Below are 20,243 nucleotides of genomic sequence, written 5' to 3' on the forward strand. Positions count from 1 at the left end.
TCTTTAAAAAATGCTCAACTTCATTAGTCATTAGGGAAATGCAAATCAAAACAACCCTGAGATTTCATCTTACACCAGTCAGAATGGCTAAGGTTAAAAATTCAGGAGACAGCAGGTGTTGGAGAGGGTGTGGAGAAAGAGGATCACTCCTCCACTGCTGGTGGGGTTGCAAATTGCTATAACCACTCTGGAAATCAGTCTGGCGGTTCCTCCGAAAACTGGGCACCTCACTTCCAGAAGATCCTGCTATACCACTCCTGGGCATATACCCAGAGGATTCCCCACCATGTAATAAGGATACATGTTCTACTATGTTCATAGCAGCCCTATTTATAATTGCCAGATGCTGGAAAGAACCCAGATATCCCTCAACAGAAAAGTGGATGCAAAAAATGTGGTATATCTACACAATGGAGTACTATTCAGCCATTAGAAACAATGAATTCATGAAATTCTTAGGCAAATGGATGGAGCTAGAGAACATCATACTAAGTGAGTTAACCCGGACTCAAAAGGTGAATCATGGTATGCACTCACTAATAAGTGGATATTAACCTAGAAAACTGGAATATCCAAAACATAATCCACACATCAAATGAGGTACAAAAAGAAAGGAGGAGTGGCCCCTGGTTCTGGAAAGACTCAGTGAAGCAGTATTCGGCAAACCAGAACGGGGAAGTGGGTAGGGGTGGGTGGGAGGACAGGGGAAGAGAAGGGGGCTTACAGGACTTTCGGGGAGTGGGGGGCTAGAAAAGGGGAAATCATTTGAAATGTAAATAAATTATATCGAATAAAAAAATTAAAAAAAAACCTGTACCATAGTAATTTCCAGAAATGTATAAAAAGTGGCAGATCTGAGGAGATGGAGTGGGAAACAGAGGTTTCTGTTGACACAAAGAACACAGATATGGGCTTCCTTTGGTGTCTTTTGGGAATACTCGCTGGTCTGTTTTCGTTCCTTGGTGGTCAGAGTAAATTAAACTACCAGATGAAAAAATCAAAAAAAAAAAAAAAAGGCAAATCAAAACAACTCAGAGATTCCACATCACAACATCCATAATGGCTAAGATAAAAAACTCAGGTGACAGCAGATACTGGCAAAGATGTGAAGAAAGAGGAATACTCCTCCACTGCTGGTGGGATTGCACTCTGGAAATCAGTCTGGAAGTTCTTCAGAAAATTGGACATAGCACTACCTGAGGACTAAGCTATACAACTCCTGGATATATTCCCAGAAGATGATCCAACATGTAATAATGACACATGCTCCATTATGTTCTTTGCAGCCATATTTATAATAGCTCAAAGCTGGAAAGAACCAGATGTCCCTCAACAGAGAAATTAAAACAGAAAATATGGCATGTTTACACAATGGAGGAGGAGATGGAGATGTACAGAGGGTCATGAAATTGAATAGAGGCATGCAGCAATGGGGTATGGGGAAGTTGGGTAACAAGCAGAAAGGCCCATATAACAAGAAAGCAAGAGACTCTCAGGTCCCCATGGTGGTGGCATTAGCTTAAATACCCCATAAGGGGGTGGGGGGAGAACCTGTCAAGACCATATCCAGAGGATGGGCATTGTTGAGGGATGGGACCACCCACACATCTCCAAAATTTTAACTCAGAATTGCTACCATCTAAAGGAAAACAGGGAGAGAGTAGAGCGGAGATTGAAGGAAAGGCCATCCAGAGACTGTTCCACATTGGGATCCATCCTATATGCAGACACCAAACCCAAACACTATTGATGATGCCCAGAAGTGCTTGTTAACAGAAGCTTGTCTTCCCAGAGGCTCTGCCAGATCCTGACCAATACAGGTTTGGGTGCTTGCAGCCATCCATCGGACAAGCACAGGGACCTCAATAGAGGAGATAGGGGAAGGACGGAAAGAGCTGAAGGGGCCTTAACTGGCATCAATGGGAGGGGAGGCCCTTGGTCCTGTGAGGCTTGATGCACCAGTGTAGGGAAATGCTAGGGCAGTGAGGCAGGGATGTGTAGGTGTGGGGAAGCACCCTCATAGAAGCAGGGAAAGAGGGGAGGGAATAGGGGAGTTGGGAGATGGAATAGGGATTTTGCAGAGGGAAAACCAGCAACGGGGATGACATTTTATATACAAATGAATAAAATATCCAATTAAAAAAACAAACTGACACAAGAAAGATTCTGTCTCCATTTTGGGGCCAGGTTTAAACATTTTAACTCCAGTCTGCTTGTCATCATGCTGGTTTACTTCCTTCTGTGTCCACATCATAGCAGCACACTTTGTAGAACAGTGCTACTCTCTCTCTTTCTCTCTGTCTCTGTCTCTCTGTCTCTCTCTGTCTCTGTCTCTCTCTCTCTCTCTCTCTCTCTCCTCTCCCTCTTCATCCCTTTCCCCCTCTCTTGACAATACTGAGAAGGAAAGTTGTCATAACATCATCACAAAGAGCAGAAGCCAGCAAGGGTTTCAGCTATCCTAGATTTAAGTGGGAGCAATTTCAACTGGATTTGCATTTCTATTACTATGACTATGGTTAATATTATCATATTTTTTTCTTTTTTTATTTTCTATATTCTTTGTATACATTCCAAATGATTTCCCCTTTCTCAGTCCCCCCTCCCCATATGTCCCATAAGCCTTCTTCTCTCTACCCATTCTCCAAAAACCAGACACACTCTAACTAATATAAAACCATTGAGGACATGGACACAAGGGAAAAGTTCCGGAACAGAACATCAATAGCTTATGCTCTAAGATCAAGAACTGACAAAGGGGACCTCATAAAATTACAAAGTTTCTGTAAAGCAAAAGACACTGTTAAAAGGACAAAATGGCAACCAACAAATTGGGAAAAGATCTTCACCAACCCTACATCCGATAGAGGGGTTAATATTATTTTAGTGAGACAGGGTCTTATGTATTTCACAGTGGGCTTCAAACTCACTATGGAGCTGAATGTGACCTTGAACATTTATACATATATACATATACATACACATATACATATACATACACATACACATACACATACACATATACATATACAATTTATTTACTATCTAGGCTTTGCATCCCCTCTTGGTACCATCTCCTACTGCTTCTCATCATATCCCTCCTCCTCTCCTCCCCCCATCTCGAAGAAGATGCTCCCCCACACACAATAGGCCTCTAGCATGCCTGGGCCTCAAGTCTCTTGAAAATTAGACACATCTTCTCCCATTAAGGCCAGACAAGGATGTACTCTGCTGTATGTGTTGGGGTCCTCCAACCAGCTCTTGTATGCTGCCTGGTAGGTGGCTCAGTGTATGGGAGCTCCTGAGTGTCTGGGTTACCTGAGCCTGCTCTGTCTTCCTATGGGGTCCTGTGGAAAAGGAAAATGGGGATTACAGTGGCTGATCCCGCCTATGAGAGAACTCTGGCACACAGCAGAGTCCATGAAGGGGGATAAGGGATCACCTGCAGTACAGCGGGCTGGTGCTGTGATGAGTGCTGGAAGACTGATTATCTGTGGAGCAGGAGGCATCCCAGGTAGTGGATAGGGTCTGGGGCATGGCCACACATGACTGGTGGCTACAGGATTATAGAGTTGTGTCTGTGAAGTGGCCTTGCCCAACCAAGCTGCAGACTGTCTCACACCAAGGTCCTGCAAGGTTGCACTCCCTTCAGCTTTTCCCATCCTTTCTCTAATTCCACCACAGCAGTCCCCAACTTCAGTCTAATATTTAGGTGTAAGTATCTGCATCTGTCTCTTTTTAGTCTCTGCAGTTCTTTTACACAAGAACAATTCTGGGTGAGAAAATTTAACTGTGGGTTGGTAAGCCTATCCTTCCACCTGAGGCCCTGTCTATCTACTGGATGTAGATGCTTTTTGACTTCCCTCTCCCCACTGATGGACATTTCACTGAGTCCTAAGAGTCTCATCTCCCAGGTCCCTGGTATTTTCTAGAATGTCCTCCAACCTCCCACACCCCAAATCTGCATATTTCCATTCATCCTGCTAACCCTTTGGGCTTCTTTCCTGTGCCACCACCCTGATCCTGTTCCCTTTTCTTCTCAGTCTCCCCACCCCCATCTAGGTTCCTCCCTACCCCTGCTTCCCATGATTATTTTCGTCACCCTTTTAAGTGGGATTGAAGTATTCTCACTTGGGATTTTTGTTGTTAAACTTCTTAAGTTCCGTAGGTAGTATCCTAGGTATTCTGTACTTTTGGACGTAAAACCAGTTACTAGTGAGGATATACTATTCATGTCCTTTTGGGTCTGAGTTACCTCACTCAGGATGATATTTTCCAGTTCCATCCATTTGCCTGAAAAACTCATGATGTTCTAATTCTTAATAACGGAGTAGTATGACATTGTGTAATGAACCATATTTTCTGTATCCATTCTGTGTTGAGGGACATCTGGGTTGTCCAGGTTCTGGATATTACAAGTAAGGCTCTATGAACATAGTGGAGCAAATACCCCTGTGGAATGGTGGGGCATATTTTGGATATACGCTCAAAAGTGGTATACCTCGGTTTTCAGGTTGAACTATATACAATTTTCAAAAGAATGTCCAGACTGATTACTAGAGTGGTTGTTCCAGCATGCAATCCCAAAAGCAATGGAGGAGTGTTCCTCTGTCTCCACATCCTCACCAACATCTGCTGTCACCTGAGTTCTTGATCAAGCCCATACTGATTGGTGTGAGGTGGAATCTCAGGGTTGTTATGATTCGCATTTACTTATAACTAAGGACTTTGAACATTTCTTTCAGTGTGGCTTTGGCTCTATATAGAGACACATCAAAACATTATCCATGATGTTCAAACAGGCTTTATCCCAGGGATGTGGGGATGGTTCAGTATATGAAAATAATTCAATAATTCACCATATCAACAAAATGAAAGAAAAGAACCACATGATCATCTCATAATATGCTGAAAAGGCCTTTGATAAAATCCACTACCACTGTATGTTATAAGTCTTACAGAGAACAGGGATACAAGGCATATACCTAAACATAATCAAAGCAATACATGATAAGCCAACGGTCAACAGGAAAATAAATAAAGAAACTTAAAACAGTTCTCCTAAATCAGGGACAAGAAAGGCTCCCCACTCTCTCCCTATTTGTTTAATATTGTACTTGTAGTCCTAGATAGAACAAAAAGACAACTGAAGGAGTTCATAAGGATAAAAAATGAAAAAGAAGATGTCAATGTATCTATCACTATTTGCACATGATATTATAGTAAACATAAGCAAGCTAATAAACACCTCTGGCAAAGCACCTGAATATTAAGTTAGTTCAAAGTAATCAGCAGCCCTCCTATTGAAAAATGATAAGTGGGACAATAAAGAAATTAGGAAAATAGCACACATTACAATAGACATGAACAATATAAGACATCTTTGTGTAGCTCTAACCAAGCAAGTGAAAAACCTATAATAGAAGAACTTCAACTCTCTGAAGAAAGAAACTAAGGGATATATCAGAAGATGGAAAAATCTCCCGTGCTCATGGATCCATAAGACTAAAATATTGTAAATGACTATCTGACCAAAATCAATTTACAGATTCAATGCAATCCCCATCAAAATTTTAACACAATTCTTTACAGATATTGCAAGCACAATTCTAAGCTTCATACAGATAAACTAAAAACACAAGATAGCTAACATAATACTGAACAATAAAAGAACTTCCAGAGGTATCACCATCACTGACCTCAAGCTATACTACAGAGAAATAATAATAAACACCGCATGGTATTGGTATAGCAATAAACTGGTGGATCAATGAAATTGAATGGAGGACCCTGAAATGACCCCACAAACCTATGGAAACTTGATCTTTGATAAAGAAGGCAAACTTATACAAGGAAAAAAAGGCATCTTCAACAAGTAGTGCTGGTCTGGCTGGATGTCTGCATCCAGAAGAATGCAAATAGATCTGTATCTATCATCCTACACAAAACAAGTAAAATTGGACCAAAGGCCTCAACATAAAACCATATACACTAAATATCATAGAAAAGAAATTAGGAAATAGGTTCAACACATTGGTACAGGAAACAACTTCTTGAACAGAACACCAATGGCTCAGGCTCTAAGACCAAGAATTAATAAATGGGACTTCATCAAACTGGAAAGCTTTTTTTTTTCTTTTTTTTTTTAATTCGATACATTTTTTCCTTTACATTTCAAATGATTTCCCCTTTTCTAGCCCCCCACTCCCCGAAAGTCCCATAAGCCCCCTTCTCTACCCCTGTCCTCCCACCCACCCCTTCCCACTTCCCCGTTCTGGTTTTGCCCTATAATGCTTCACTGAGTCTTTCCAGAACAAGGGGCCACTCCTCCTTTCTTCTTGTACCTCATTTGATGTATGGATTATGTTTGGGGTATTCCAGTTTTCTAGGTTAATATCCACTTATTAGTGAGTGCATACCATGAGTCACCTTTTAAGTCTGGGTTACTTCACTTAGTATGATGTTTTCTAGCTCCATCCATTTGCCTAAGAAATTCATGAATTCATTGTTTCTAATGGCTGAATAGTACTCCATTGTGTAGATATACCACATTTTTTTGCATCCACTCTTCTGTTGAGGGATAGCTGGGTTCTTTCCAGCATCTGGCATTTATAAAGAGGGCTGCTATGAACATAGTACAACATGTATCCTTATTACATGGTGGGGAATCCTCTGGGTATATGCCCAGGAGTGGTATAGCAGGATCTTCTGGAAGAGAGGTGCCCAGTTTTCGGAGGAACCACCAGACTGATTTCCAGAGTGGTTGTACCAATTTGCAACCCCACCAGCAGTGGAGGAGTGTTCCTTTTTCTCCACACCCTCTCCAACACCTGCTGTCTCCTGAATTTTTAATCTTAGCCATTCTGACTGGTGTAAGGTGAAACCTAAGGGTTGCTTTGATTTGCATTTCCCTAATGACTAATGAAGTTGAGCATTTTTTAAGATGCTTCTCCACCAATCCGAAGTTCTTCAGGTGAGAATTCTTTGTTTAACTCTGTACCCCATTTTCTAATAGGGTTGTTTGGTTTTCTGGAGTCTACCTTTTTGAGTTCTTTATATATATTGGATATTAGCCCTCTGTCTGATGTAGGATTGGTGAAGATATTTTCCCAATTTGTTGGTTGCGGATTTGTCCTTTTGATGGTGTCCTTTGCCTTACAGAAACTTTGTAATTTTATGAGGTCCCATTTGTCTATTCTTGATCTTAGAGCATACGCTATTGGTGTTCTGTTCAGAAAATTTCCCCCTGTACCGATGTCCTCAAGGGTCTTCCCCATTTTCTTTTCTATTAGCTTCAGAGTGACTGGCTTTATGTGGAGGTCCTTGATCCATTTGGATTTGAGCTAAGTACAAGGAAGACAAGGATGGATCAGTTCGCATTCTTCTGCATGCTGACCTCCAGTTGAACCAGCACCATTTGTTGAAAAGGCTATCTTTTTTCCATTGGATGTTTTCAGCCCCTTTGTCGAGGCTCAAGTGGCCATAGGTGTGTGGGTTCATTTCTGGATCTTCAATCCTGTTCCATTGATCTGCCTGCCTGTCACTGTACCAATACCATGCAGTTTTTAACACTATTGCTCTGTAGTATTGCTTGAGGTCAGGATACTGATTCCCCCAGAATTTCTTTTGTTGCTGAGAATAGTTTTAGCTATCCTGGGTTTTTTGTTATTCCAGATGAATTTGTTAATTGCTCTTTCTAACTCTGTGAAGAATTGAGTTGGGATTTTGATGGGTATTGCATTGATTCTGTATATTGCTTTTGGCAAAATGGCCATTTTAACTATATTGATTCTGCCGATCCATGAGCATGGGAGGTTTTCCCATTTTTTGAGGTCTTCTTCCATTTCCTTCTTCAGAGTCTTTAAGTTCTTGTCATAAAGATCTTTCACATGTTTGGTAAGAGTCACCCCAAGATACTTTATACTGTTTGTAGCTATTATGAAGGGGGTCATTTCCCTAATTTCTTTCTCAGCCTGCTTATCCTTTGAGTATAGGAAGGCCACTGATTTGCTTGAGTTTATTTTATAACCTGCCACTTTGCTGAAGGTGTTTATCAGCTGTAGGAGTTCTCTAGTGGAGTTTTTTGGGTCACTTAGATAGACTATCAGGTCGTCTGCAAATAATGATAGTTTGACTTCTTCCTTTCCAATTTGTATCCCTTTGACCTCCTTATGTTGTCGAATTGCCTGAGCTAGTACCTCAAGTACAATATTGAAAAGATAAGGAGAGAGGGGGCAGCACTGTCTAGTCCCTGATTTTAGAGGGATTGCTTCAAGTTTCTCTCCATTTAGTTTGATGCTGGCTACCGGTTTGCTGTATATTGCTTTTACTATGTTTAGGTATCGGCCCTGAATTCCTGTTCTTTCCAAGACTTTAAGCATGAAAGGATGCTGAATTTTGTCAAATGCTTTTTCAGCATCCAATGAAATGACCATGTGGTTTTTTTCTTTGAGTTTGTTTATGTAGTGGATTGCATTGAGGGATTTCCATATATTAAACCAACCCTGCATTCCTGGGATAAAGACTACTTGATCATGGTGGATGATCGTTTTGATGTGTTCTTGGATTCGGTTGGCAAGAATTTTATTGAGTATTTTTGCATCCATGTTCATAAGGGAAATTGGTCTGAAGTTCTCTTTCTTTGTTGGATCTTTTTGTGGCTTTGGTATCAGCGTAATTGTGGCTTCGTAGAAGGAATTGGGTAGTGTTCCTTCTGTTTCTATTTTGTGGAATACTTTGAAGACCATTGGTGTTAAGTCTTCTTTGAAGGTCTGATAGAATTCTGCACTGAAACCATCTGGTACTGTGCTTTTTTTGGTTGGAAGACTTTCTATGACTCCTTCTATTTCTTTAGGCGTTATGGGACTGTTTAGATGATCTATTTGGTCCTGATTTAATTTTGGTATATGGTGTCTGTCAAGGAAATTGTCCATTTCCTCCAGATTCTCCAGTTGTGTTGAGTACAGCCTCTTGTAGTAGGATCTGATGATTTTTTGGATTTCCTCAGTTTCTGTTGTTATATCTCCCTTTTCATTTCTAAGTTTGTTAATTTGGATACTTTCTCTGTGCCCTTTGGTCAGTCTGGCTAAGGGTTTATCTATCTTGTTGATTTTCACAAAGAACCAGCTCCTGGATTCGTTAATTCTTTGTACGGTTCGCTTTGTTTCCAATTGATTGCTTTCAGCCCTGAGTTTGATGATTTCCTGTCTTCTACTCCTCCTGGATGAATTGGCTTCTTTTTGTTCCAGGACTTTCAGGTGTGCCGTTAAGCTGCTAGTGTATGCTCTCTCCATTTTCTTTTTGGAGGCACTCAGGGCTATGAGTTTACCTCTTAGCACTGCTTTCATTGTGTCCCAAAGATTTGGGTATGTTGTGCCTTGATTTTCATTAAATTCTAAAAAGTCTCTGATTTCTTTCTTTATTTCTTCTTTGGTCAAGGTGTCATTGAGTAGAGTATTATTCAGCCTCCATGTGTATGTGGGCTTTCTGTTGTTTTTGTTGCTATTGAAAATCACTCTTACACCATAGTGATCTGATAGGAGGCATGGGATTAGTTCGATCATTTTATGTTTGTTGAGGTCTGCCTTGTTTCCAATTATATGGTCGATTTTGGAGAAGGTACCATGAGGTGCTGAAAAAAAGGTATATTCTTTTGCTTTAGGGTGAAATGTTCTATAAATGTCAGTCAAATCCAATTGGTCCAAAGCTTCAATTACTTTTACTGTGTCCCTGTTTAGTTTCTGTTTTCCCGATCGGTCCATTGAGGAAAGTGGAGTGTTGAAGTCCCCCACAATTATTGTGTTAGGTGCAATGTGTGCTTTGAGCTTTAGTAAAGTTTCTTTTATGAATGAGGGTGCCCATGCATTTGGCGCATAGATGTTCAGAATTGAAAGTTCTTCTTGGTGGATTTTTCCTTTGATCAGCAAGAAGTGTCCTTCTGTGTCTCTTTTGATGACTTTAGGTTGAAAGTCAATTTTATCTGATATTAGAATGGCTACTCCTGTTCGTTTCCTGTGACCATTGGCTTGTAATATTGTCTTCCAGCCTTTTACTCTAAGGTAGTTTTTATCTTTGACACTGAGGTGTGTCTCCTGTATACAGCAAATTGTAGGGTCCTGTTTCCTTATCCAGACTGTTAGTCTATGTCTTTTTATTGGGGAATTGAGACCATTGATGTTAAGAGATATTAGGGAATAGTGATTATTACTTCCTGTCATTTTTGATTTTCTTTTTATATTTGAGTGGTTATCTTCTTTTGGGTTTGATGAAGGAAGGTAACTATCTTGCTTTTTCGAGGGTGTAGTTTCCCTCCTTGTATTGGAGTTTTCCTCCTATTATTCTTTGCAGAGCTGGGTTTATGGAAAGATATTGTGTAAATTTGGTTTTGTCATGGAATATCTTGGTTTCTCCATCTATGGTGAATGTGAGTTTTGCTGGGTATAGTAGTCTTGGCTGACATTTGTGTTCTCTTAGAGTCTGCATGAGATCTGCCCAGGATATTCTAGCTTTCATGGTCTCTGGTGAGAAGTCTGGTGTGATTCTGATAGAGCTTCCTTTATATGTTACTTGGCCTTTCTCTCTTACTTCCTTTAATATTCTTTCTTTGTTTAGTGCATTTGGGGTTTTGATTATTATGTGACAGGAGGTATTTCTGCTCAGGTCCAGTCTGTTTGGAGTTCTGTAGGCTTCTTGTATATTCATAGGCAACTCTCTCTTTAAGTAAGGAAAGTTTTCTTCCATAATTTTGTTGAAGATATTTGCTGGCCCTTTCTGTTGTAAATCTTCACTCTCATCTATACCTATAATCCTTAGGTTGGGTCTTCTCATTGTATCCTGGATTTCCTGGATGTTCTGGGATAAAAGCATTTTGCATTTTGCATTTTCTTTGACAGTTGAGTCAATGGTTTCTATGGTATCTTCGGCATCTGAGATTCTTTCTTCCATCTCTTGTATTCTCTTGTTTATATTTGCATCTATGGCCCCTGCTTTCTTCTCAAGGTTTTCTATCTCCAAAGTTATCTCCCTTTGTGATATCTTAGTTGTTTCTACTTCTGTTTTTAGGTCCAGGATGGTTTTGCTCAGTTCCATCATTTGTTTGTCTGTGTTTTTCTGTAATTCTTTAGGAGATTTTTGCTCTTTCCTCTTTCATGACTTCTGCCTGTTGACTCAAGTTCTCCTGCATTTCTTTAAGTTTTTTTTTTTTTTTTTTTTTTTTTTTTTTGCCTTTCTTCTTTATTGGCTTCTATCTCTTGGGCCTTATTTTCCTGGATTTCTTTAAGTGTTTTTTTGTGTTTCCATTATACGGGTTTCTAGCTTATTCATGTTCCCCTGTATTTCTTTAAGAGATTCATTCATGTCCTTTTTGTGTTCTTCTAGCAGCATCATGAACAGTGATTTTAAATCCAAATCTTGTTTCTCTGGTGTGTTGTCATAACCAGGACTTGCTGATGTTGGAGAGTTTGGTTCAGATGCTGCCATATTGCCTAGATTTCTGTTAGTAGTGTTCCTGTGTTTGCCCTTTGCCATCTTGTTCTCTGGAGCTAATTGGTCTTGTCTCTGGCTGGTGTTTCAGCCTCCTGAGAGGCTCTAGGGCTATTTCTGCAACGCTGGAGGGCAGGGTTTCCTCTGTTGCAGATTGCTGATGTGCTTTCCTCCTCTTGGGTGCCCTTGCAGCCCTAGTGTTCTTTGCCCCAGATTGTGTCTGTGATCCAGAAGGTGCCCGTTTGCTCCTTCAGGGAGTGCTGAGGCTGTATGCTGCAGGGACCTTTTCTGGGTGCTGATCTCTCTGCTGGGCAGCGGAACTCCCAACCGGGTTGGTGCACACAAGGCTAGCCTAGCTGCTCAGGCCTTGAGTCTAGGCAAAAGCCTGGCAGGCTAATGTCGGAGCAAAGTTCCCCTCAGCTGTGAGTGTTAATTGGGTCTGTCAGGTGGCTAGGATGGTGGTGTGTGCGTGCTCCCTGAGAGTGCTGGGAGAGTCTGCTTGGCTAACAACCTCCTGGCCGGGTCAGCACACAGATGGCCCACCGAGCAGCCCAGGGCCTGGGGGCAGTCCAGGCAGGGCCTGACCGTCTGAAACCCCTGCTATGTCTGCCTCGGGCTATGCCTGTTAGCTGGTTTGGTTTTGCCTGCTAGGTCTCTTTGGCTTCCTGTAGGCAAAATGGCAGTTTTGAATGCCCCCCCCCCCCCCGATCAGCCCAGAGCCTGGGTGCAGGCCAACGCCCATCGGGCTTAGACCCCCGCGATGTTGGTCTCGGGTTATATTTGCGTACCTCAGTCTGATTTCTCTGGTGACCGAGAACCAATATGGAGGCCTCGTATCTGACTGGTGGGAGGCAGAGTTCTGATGTGGCTTCTGTGTGGTGAAAGGCACGGTAAATCCTCCGCTGCTCGCAGCCTGGCTGGCCAGCGATGGCCAGTGGTCGTGGGCACAGAGTCTGCCTGGACCCTGTCCGCTTGGTTCTACTGCTGATGGCCCTTCCTCTGGACCAGCCTCTGCAGCTGCTGCTGCTGCTGCCGCTGCCGCCGCCAGTCCTGGAAAGCTTTTTTAAGGTAAAGGACTAGTGAATAGGAAAAATTAGCAACCTACAATTGGAGAAAAGGCTTCACTTATCCCACATCTCATAGTGGGATAATATCTGAAATTTACAAAGAACTCAAGAAGTTATCCTCCCAAAAAACCAAATAACCCAGTTGTAAAATGGGGTACAGAGAATTCACAACAGAAGAATCTCAAATGCCCAAGCAGCACTTAAAGGAATGTTCAATGTCCTTTGTCATCAGAGAAATGCAAATCAAAAAAAAACTCTGAGATTACATCATATACTAGTCAGAACTGCTTATATCAACAATTCAATGATAACACATGTTGGCAAGGATGTGCAGCAATGGGAACATTCTTCCATGGCTGACAGGACTGCAAACTTGTGTAACAACGTTGTAAATCAATTTGGTGGTTTTTCAGAAAATTGGGAAATAGTTCTTTGTCAAAAGCCAGATGTTCCACCCCGGGGTGATATTCAATGGTCCCAAAAGGACACTTCCTCAACTGTGTTCATAGCTTTATTCATAATAGGCAGAAACTGGAAAAAAATCTAGATTTCCCTAAACCGAAGGATGGCAAAAGAAAATATTACACATCTACACAATGGATTGCTGTACATCTACTAAAAAAAGACATCCTGAATTTTTCAGGCATATAGACAGAATTTATAATATCACCCTGAGTGAGATAATTCAGATACAAAAGAACATGGATGGCATATAGTCACTTATTAAGTCGATATTAGCCTTAATGTGTGTGTGTGGGGGGAGTGATAAACTTGCTACATTCCAAAGACCCAAGGAAGAAGAAGGCCCAAGTAAGGATGCTTGAACCTATCTCTAGCAGAAAGACAGGGCTTCAATTAAGGTCGAGGGGGCCCATCCCACAGTCATAACTCTGACCCATAATTGTTCCTATCTGAAAGAATGACAGGGATGGAAATGGAGTGGAGCCCGAGAAAAAAAAGTCCAGTGACAGTCTCAATGTGGGGTCCGGTGCAAGGGGAAGTCCAAAGGCATGACAATATTATTGAGGCTATAGAGCACTCACAAAAAGGGACCTAGCATGACAGCACCCCAGAAGACCCAACAAGCAGCTGACAGAATCAGATGCAGATATTTACACCCAACAAATGGACAGAAGCATCTCACACCTGCTGTTGAATTGGGGAAGGCTGAATGAAGCTGAAGGCAACCCTGTAGGTGGACCAGCAGTGTCAATTAATCTGGACCCTTGGGATCTCTCAAACACTGGACAAAAAAACAAAAAAACAAAAAAACAAAAAAAACAAAAAAACAAAAAAACTCAGAATACACCAATTGATATGAGGCACCCAACAAACATATAATAGAGGACTGCCAGGTCTGTGTCTATTCAGAGATGATGCAACTAACCATCAAGAGACTGGAGGCCCAAGCGAGATTAGAGGTCACTTGTGGTAGGGGTTAGGAATATCCACGTGGAATCAGGGCATGGGGAGGTAGTATGGGATGTGGAACATTCAGAGGGTGGACAGGGTTTGAAATGGTGGGAAATAAAATATGGAATGTATAAATATAATTAATATTTTTTAAAGTCATAGGATGCAGATAGACAGAGGTAAGTGTTGAGAGAAAAAATGGGTATGATAATGGGGGTGTTCAGAATCAAATGTGGGTAGGGGAAGGATAGATGTCTAGATGGCCATGAGAATGAATGGAAATCTGAAACTTGCAGGTGTGTAGAGTTTGAGGGCGGGGCATATTGAGGGTGAGAGTGAAACCTGGGATATCAAAGGCACCCAAGAAGCAATGGGGGTGACCTTAACTGTGACTCACAATATTGGGCTTATGGAAACTGAAGAGGCCTTCTCTTGTAACTAGGCAGAAACCCAAGTAAACCTATAGACACAAGAATAGATCCACAAACTTTGGACCTAGAGTCTATCCTGTCTATGAGAAATGCATGTACAAGGGATTAAACAGATTCTAAGGCAATGGCAAAGTAATAACTGCCTCAACTAGAGACCCATCCCATGGGCAAGCACAAATTCCGGACAGCATTAATGATACTATGTAAGGCTTGCAGACAGAAGCATGTTGTTCTCTAGGAGGCTCTAGCCAGAAGCTGACAGACAGATACAGATACTCACAGGCAAACATTGAATGGAGCTTACGAACTCTTATAGAAAAGTTGGGGGAAGAAATGAGGACCACAAAGGGGATAAGAACATATAATATACATAATATATATATTATGTATAATTATGTATATAATATACAGCATTGATATTATAGCATCCAGTTGCATGTAGGATCAAAAAACCATCTCTCAGGTGGCACTCAGAACACTTAACCTGAAGTTGGTAGCAGAATTGTTCATGAACGTCAAGATAGACTCTTCTGGCAATCGGGTCACAGACATCACCAAGCTGTTGAGAGTAAACACTGACTAGGGATATCAACATGATTACCACAGGATTAAGGGACATCAAGATATTTGACTTTGCAAATGAGATGCATTATATAATCAATATGGTCCAAAGTGAGAGCAGGAATCCCTAATATACTTGTGGCTAGTGGCAGCCATCATCTGAGATAATCCTTGTTGTTTGTTGCCAGGAGGAATCATTGACATGTACACAATTTCAGAGGACATATAAGAGCACAAAGAGAAATGTCTACTCTAGTGGCAGGATAGACTTTTGACATCAAATTGGATAGAGCCTGCAGCACACTTCACATACCTAACATGGTGTCAGATGGCAGGAATGTGGATTGCTGACATCAGTATAGATATTAGTGGCAAACAGAGTAACTCATGGTAATGTGATTTCAAGTGGCAGCAGACAAAACTGACATCCTGGCTACTCCTGGCATCAAGGATTGTGGACATACAATGGTGTCTTTTCCCACATTATATCAATAACCTCAATATAACATACCTCAGAACACTTCACGACATGGCCTCAAACAACAATATTGACCATAAACTTCAGAATAGACTCTGATGGCCACATGGCTCCTTGATATTAACAACAAGTACTATCTGTATCAACATGGGTACTTTTGGCAGCACAGTTGGTGGAGATCAACATAATTTCTGAGGACAGATTGGATTGGTGATATAAGTATGGTTTCCAGTGTCAGCAGAGAATACTGACAACAAGTTTGCCTATAACATCACTACGTACCCAGAGGGAGAAAGGTTATGGGCATAAATCTCATCTTGAGTCACAGGATGGATTGGTAACATAAATATTACTTCTAGTGGCAGTATACACAATATTATTCATGACATTGTTTATAGTAAGGGCTATATGCATGCATCAGGGACCAGACCATAGGTTCCTATTGGAGGTAGAATCTCAAGAGAAATACAGGACCATCATCTTGTTTGCTGGGGACAACAGGAAGCACTGACATCAACATTGTTGCTTCCATTTGTAGGTGAGATCACTGATATAATCATTCTGCTCCAAAGTGGGACCAGGGATCAGTAACATCCTGTATCCTGTGGCAGCATGGATCAGGGATATACCATAATGTGTGTTACCATGGAGTTATCATTGACATCATAGTTTCACTAGAAGGTCAGATCACAGACTGAAACCTTTTATCTCTTTGCAAGATCAATCCTTGACATCAAAATAGTTACAGCTGGTAGGAATCTGTAAGGTTGGATCATTTATATCAATAGCTATTCGTTGGCAGTTAGGATCGTATGCATGGCATGGTCTACAGAGTGGCTACATTCATACATCAGGGACAGTGCCATAGTTTCTTGTGGCAGGTAGTGTCTCAATAGGAATAATGGACGCCATCATGATTGCTGGTGGGACAGAGACAGCAGTGATCTGCTATATACCATGGTTTTTGCTTATAGGAAGTGTCAGAGATACTGATGCTGTTTCAGAGGACAGGTCAAACCAGGGAAAGGAACATCTTCTCTAATGGCAGGATGGATCCTCAACATCAAGAAAGGTACAGCAGGAAGCACATATTTCATATCATCATGGTCTCAGATGGAAGAAAAATAGATCACTGGCATCACTATTGATTCTGGTGGTAGGTGGAATCACTCAGATTAATGTGGTCCCATGTGTCACCAGTCATCACTGACATTATGGCTGCTTGTGGCATCAAGGCTCATGGACATAAAATAGTGTCAGTTGCCACAATGTATCACTGACATCAAAATATCACAGAAATGTTAACTCAACATAATCTTAGTTAGTAGTACTGATGATAAACTGCACCCTAGACTATGGAAGACACAGAGTTTCTTGTCATTATCAGTCTCTTCAGAAGCAACACAGACTATGTGTTTCAATATAGATACTAGTGGCAGCATTGATTATGGACATCAACATAGCTTCTGACTGCACTTTGAATTAGTGATATTAACATGGTACTCATATCCAACAAGAGTCACTGAAATCAGTGGTGGCCTGTGGTAGCATGGATCTTGGAAAAAAACATGGTGTGTGTTTCCAGGTGTGTCTTTGACATCAGCTTCGATTCAGAGGGCTGGGAAGAGTATTGACATAAATATCTTCTTCATTGAGAGGATGGATCAATGACACCTTGTTCATGCCTTCTGGTTGCAGTAAGTAGCTTATAAATAATCTAATCAACAATAGTGGCTACATGTATGAATCACCGACATCTCATACATTCCTATGCCCCATAGTATCTTAAGAGTAACACTAATCAACATCATGATCATTGATGTCAGCACTGCCATCAACACTGCTTCAGGTTACAAGTCAGGTCACAGACATGAAATTGTTCTCTGATTGAAGCACATTACCCTTAAGTCAACATGATTTAGGCAGCAATATTGACCATGAACTTCAAGACAGACTCTTCTAGCAGTAGGGATAACAGACATCAGTAAGATATTTACAGGCAGCATTCTCTATAGATATCAACAGAGTTATATGTAGCAATATCAATGACTACCATCACTGCATTTGTGTAGGCTGTTGGGATCACTGATATCTTACTGATCCAAAGTGGCAGCACAAATCTCTAATATGTTTGCTATTGACAAGAAGAACACAAGATATAGTAGTGTGTCTGCTGACAAGTGTATTACTGACATTCAGAGAGCAGAAAAAATTATGAAAATAAATTTCTTCTCCAGTGGCAGGAGTGATCAATTACACCAAATCTCCTCTTGCAGCAGCATGGTTAGTACCCACAACAAGGTCTACAAAAAGAAAATAAATGCATGTATCAGAGACACCAGCACAGTTTCCAGTGGCAGGTAGGCTCTTAGACATCAATTGTATTCCCAGTGCTATCTCAGAACACTTACCTCAATATATAACCTTGTACATCAGTATGAACTTTGGAATTCATCCTGCTATCATGCAGCAACACAGATCATCACCGTCAATAGGGTTTTCCTAGGAAAGAGAAACTATCGATACAATTACGTTTCCTTCGTTCAGCATATAGCAATCATATCAACTTGTTGTCTGGCTGCAGGTCATATCAGAGGCTTGAAAACAGTTTCCAATAGCAGCCACACACCACTTACCTCATTGTCATCTTGGGCAGCAGTTCTGACAATGAACTTCACATTTGACATCTCTGGCCACAGTGATCATAGACATCTTCAAGCTCTTCAGAAACAACACTGACTATGGATCTCAGAGTGGTTTCAAATGGTACAATGATGAGTAAAATCAATATATATATATTAGCAAATACAACAATTGCTATCACAGTTTGGTCCAAAGTGCAAATAATTATCACTACAATTCTGGTTGTCTGTAGCATCATGGATCTAGAATATACTGTGGTGTTTATTGCCAGAAAGTATTAGAACGTCATGATTGTTTCAGAGGGCAGGGAGGAACATGAACAGAAATCGCATCTGTAGTGTCAAGATCATCTTTGACTTCAACATTATTCCATATATGAGTATAATTCTCATAAAGAACATTCTCACATGTAACCCAGTCTCAAAATATCAATCATGGCATGCACTCACTGATAAGTGGATATTAGCCTAGAAACTTTGAATACCCAGGACATAACCCACAAATTAAATTATGTCCAAAAAGAATGGAGGAGTGGCCCCTGGTTCTGGAAAGACTCAGTGCAAGAGTTTAGGGGAATTCCAGAACAGGGAAGTGGGAAGGGGTGGATGGAAGAATAGGGGGATGGAAGAGTGCTTATGGGACTTGTGGGGAGTGGGGACCCAGAAAAGGGGAAATCATTTGCAATGTAAATAAAAAAATATATCAATAAAAAAAAGAATTTAGGCATAAAATGGTGTCTCTACCCATGATTCCTATTAATGAACTCATGGTTCAAAATAGGAACTACATGCATACATCTGGACATCAACAGAGTTTCCTGTGACATATAGGAGCTCAGATATTGGTGTGATCTCCATTTTCACCTCAGAAAATGTACATAAATATGATGTCCAGTGTCAGTATGAACCTTAAAATTCAGCATGTCCTTGAGCAGCAGCTCAGATCATAGCCATGACCAGGGTCCCCTACAGCAATAGAAACAATGTTATCCATCATGATAACTAGTCAAGCCATGAAGCACTCATATCAACACAGTTTCGGGTTTCAGGAATCATCACAGGCTTCATATGTGTCTCCAGTAGCAGCACACAACACTTACCTCATTATGACCTTAGGCAGCAGTACTGACCATAAACTTTACAATAGACTCTTCTGGCTAAAGGATCATAGACTGCACAGAACTCTTCAAAGACAATACTATCTATGGATGACAACATGGTTAACATTAGGAGATAAGTGATGTCAATACATTTAATATTTTGTGTCTCTGATGGCGTTAAATGGTCCAAAGTGGGAGTAGAGATCTCTCAGGACCTGGTTACCTGTGGTAGCATCGAGTTAGGATATGCCATCTTGCTTGTTGGCATGAAGTATCAGGGGCATCAAGATACCCCTGATGACCATGTACAGAATCCTCTTCTCTAGTAGCAGGATGTATCCTCGATATAAAAAAATAGTTGCATCTGACAACACACTTTTCATTAATGACAAGTTCTCATTGAGCCGAAAAATGGATAATGGATATCAGTATAGATTCCACTGGCAGTTGGAGACACTCATATTTATGTTGCCACATTAGGAATCAGGGATCACTGAAATTATCTGTGATATCAACAGAGTTTCCTGTGGCAGGTAGGAGCTCAGATATCATTGTGATCTCCAGTGTCAACTCAGAAAACATACTTCAATATGATGTTCAGTGTCAGAATGAATCTTAAAATTCAGCACGATCCCAAGCAGCAGTACAGATCATAGCCATGACCAGGGTCTCCTACAGCAACAGAAACAATGGAATCCATCATGTTTCAGGCTGCTGGATGCCTGAAGTATTATGGACAAACAAGTGTATCTGTTGTCATTATGTGACCTCAATATAATATAGAATATGATACTCAACATGATATGAGGGAACAGTATGATCTAAAATTTCACCTTATGTTTTGATAGCCTCAGGGATCTTGAAAATTAACAGTCTTATCAGAAGCATAATGGATTATGAGTTTAAACATGGCCACAAGAGATAGCATGAATAATGGAGATCATCAGAGTTTCTGCAGGCACTTTGAATAGTTGACATTTACATCATCCACAGTGGTAGCAGGGATCACTAATCAAAAGGTGGCTAATGACAGCATGTAAGTTGGGTAATACCATGGAGTCTATTACCACTTA

The sequence above is a fragment of the Apodemus sylvaticus genome, chromosome X, assembly GCF_947179515.1.
Source record: "Apodemus sylvaticus chromosome X, mApoSyl1.1, whole genome shotgun sequence".
In the NCBI taxonomy this organism is placed as follows: Eukaryota; Metazoa; Chordata; class Mammalia; order Rodentia; family Muridae; genus Apodemus; species Apodemus sylvaticus.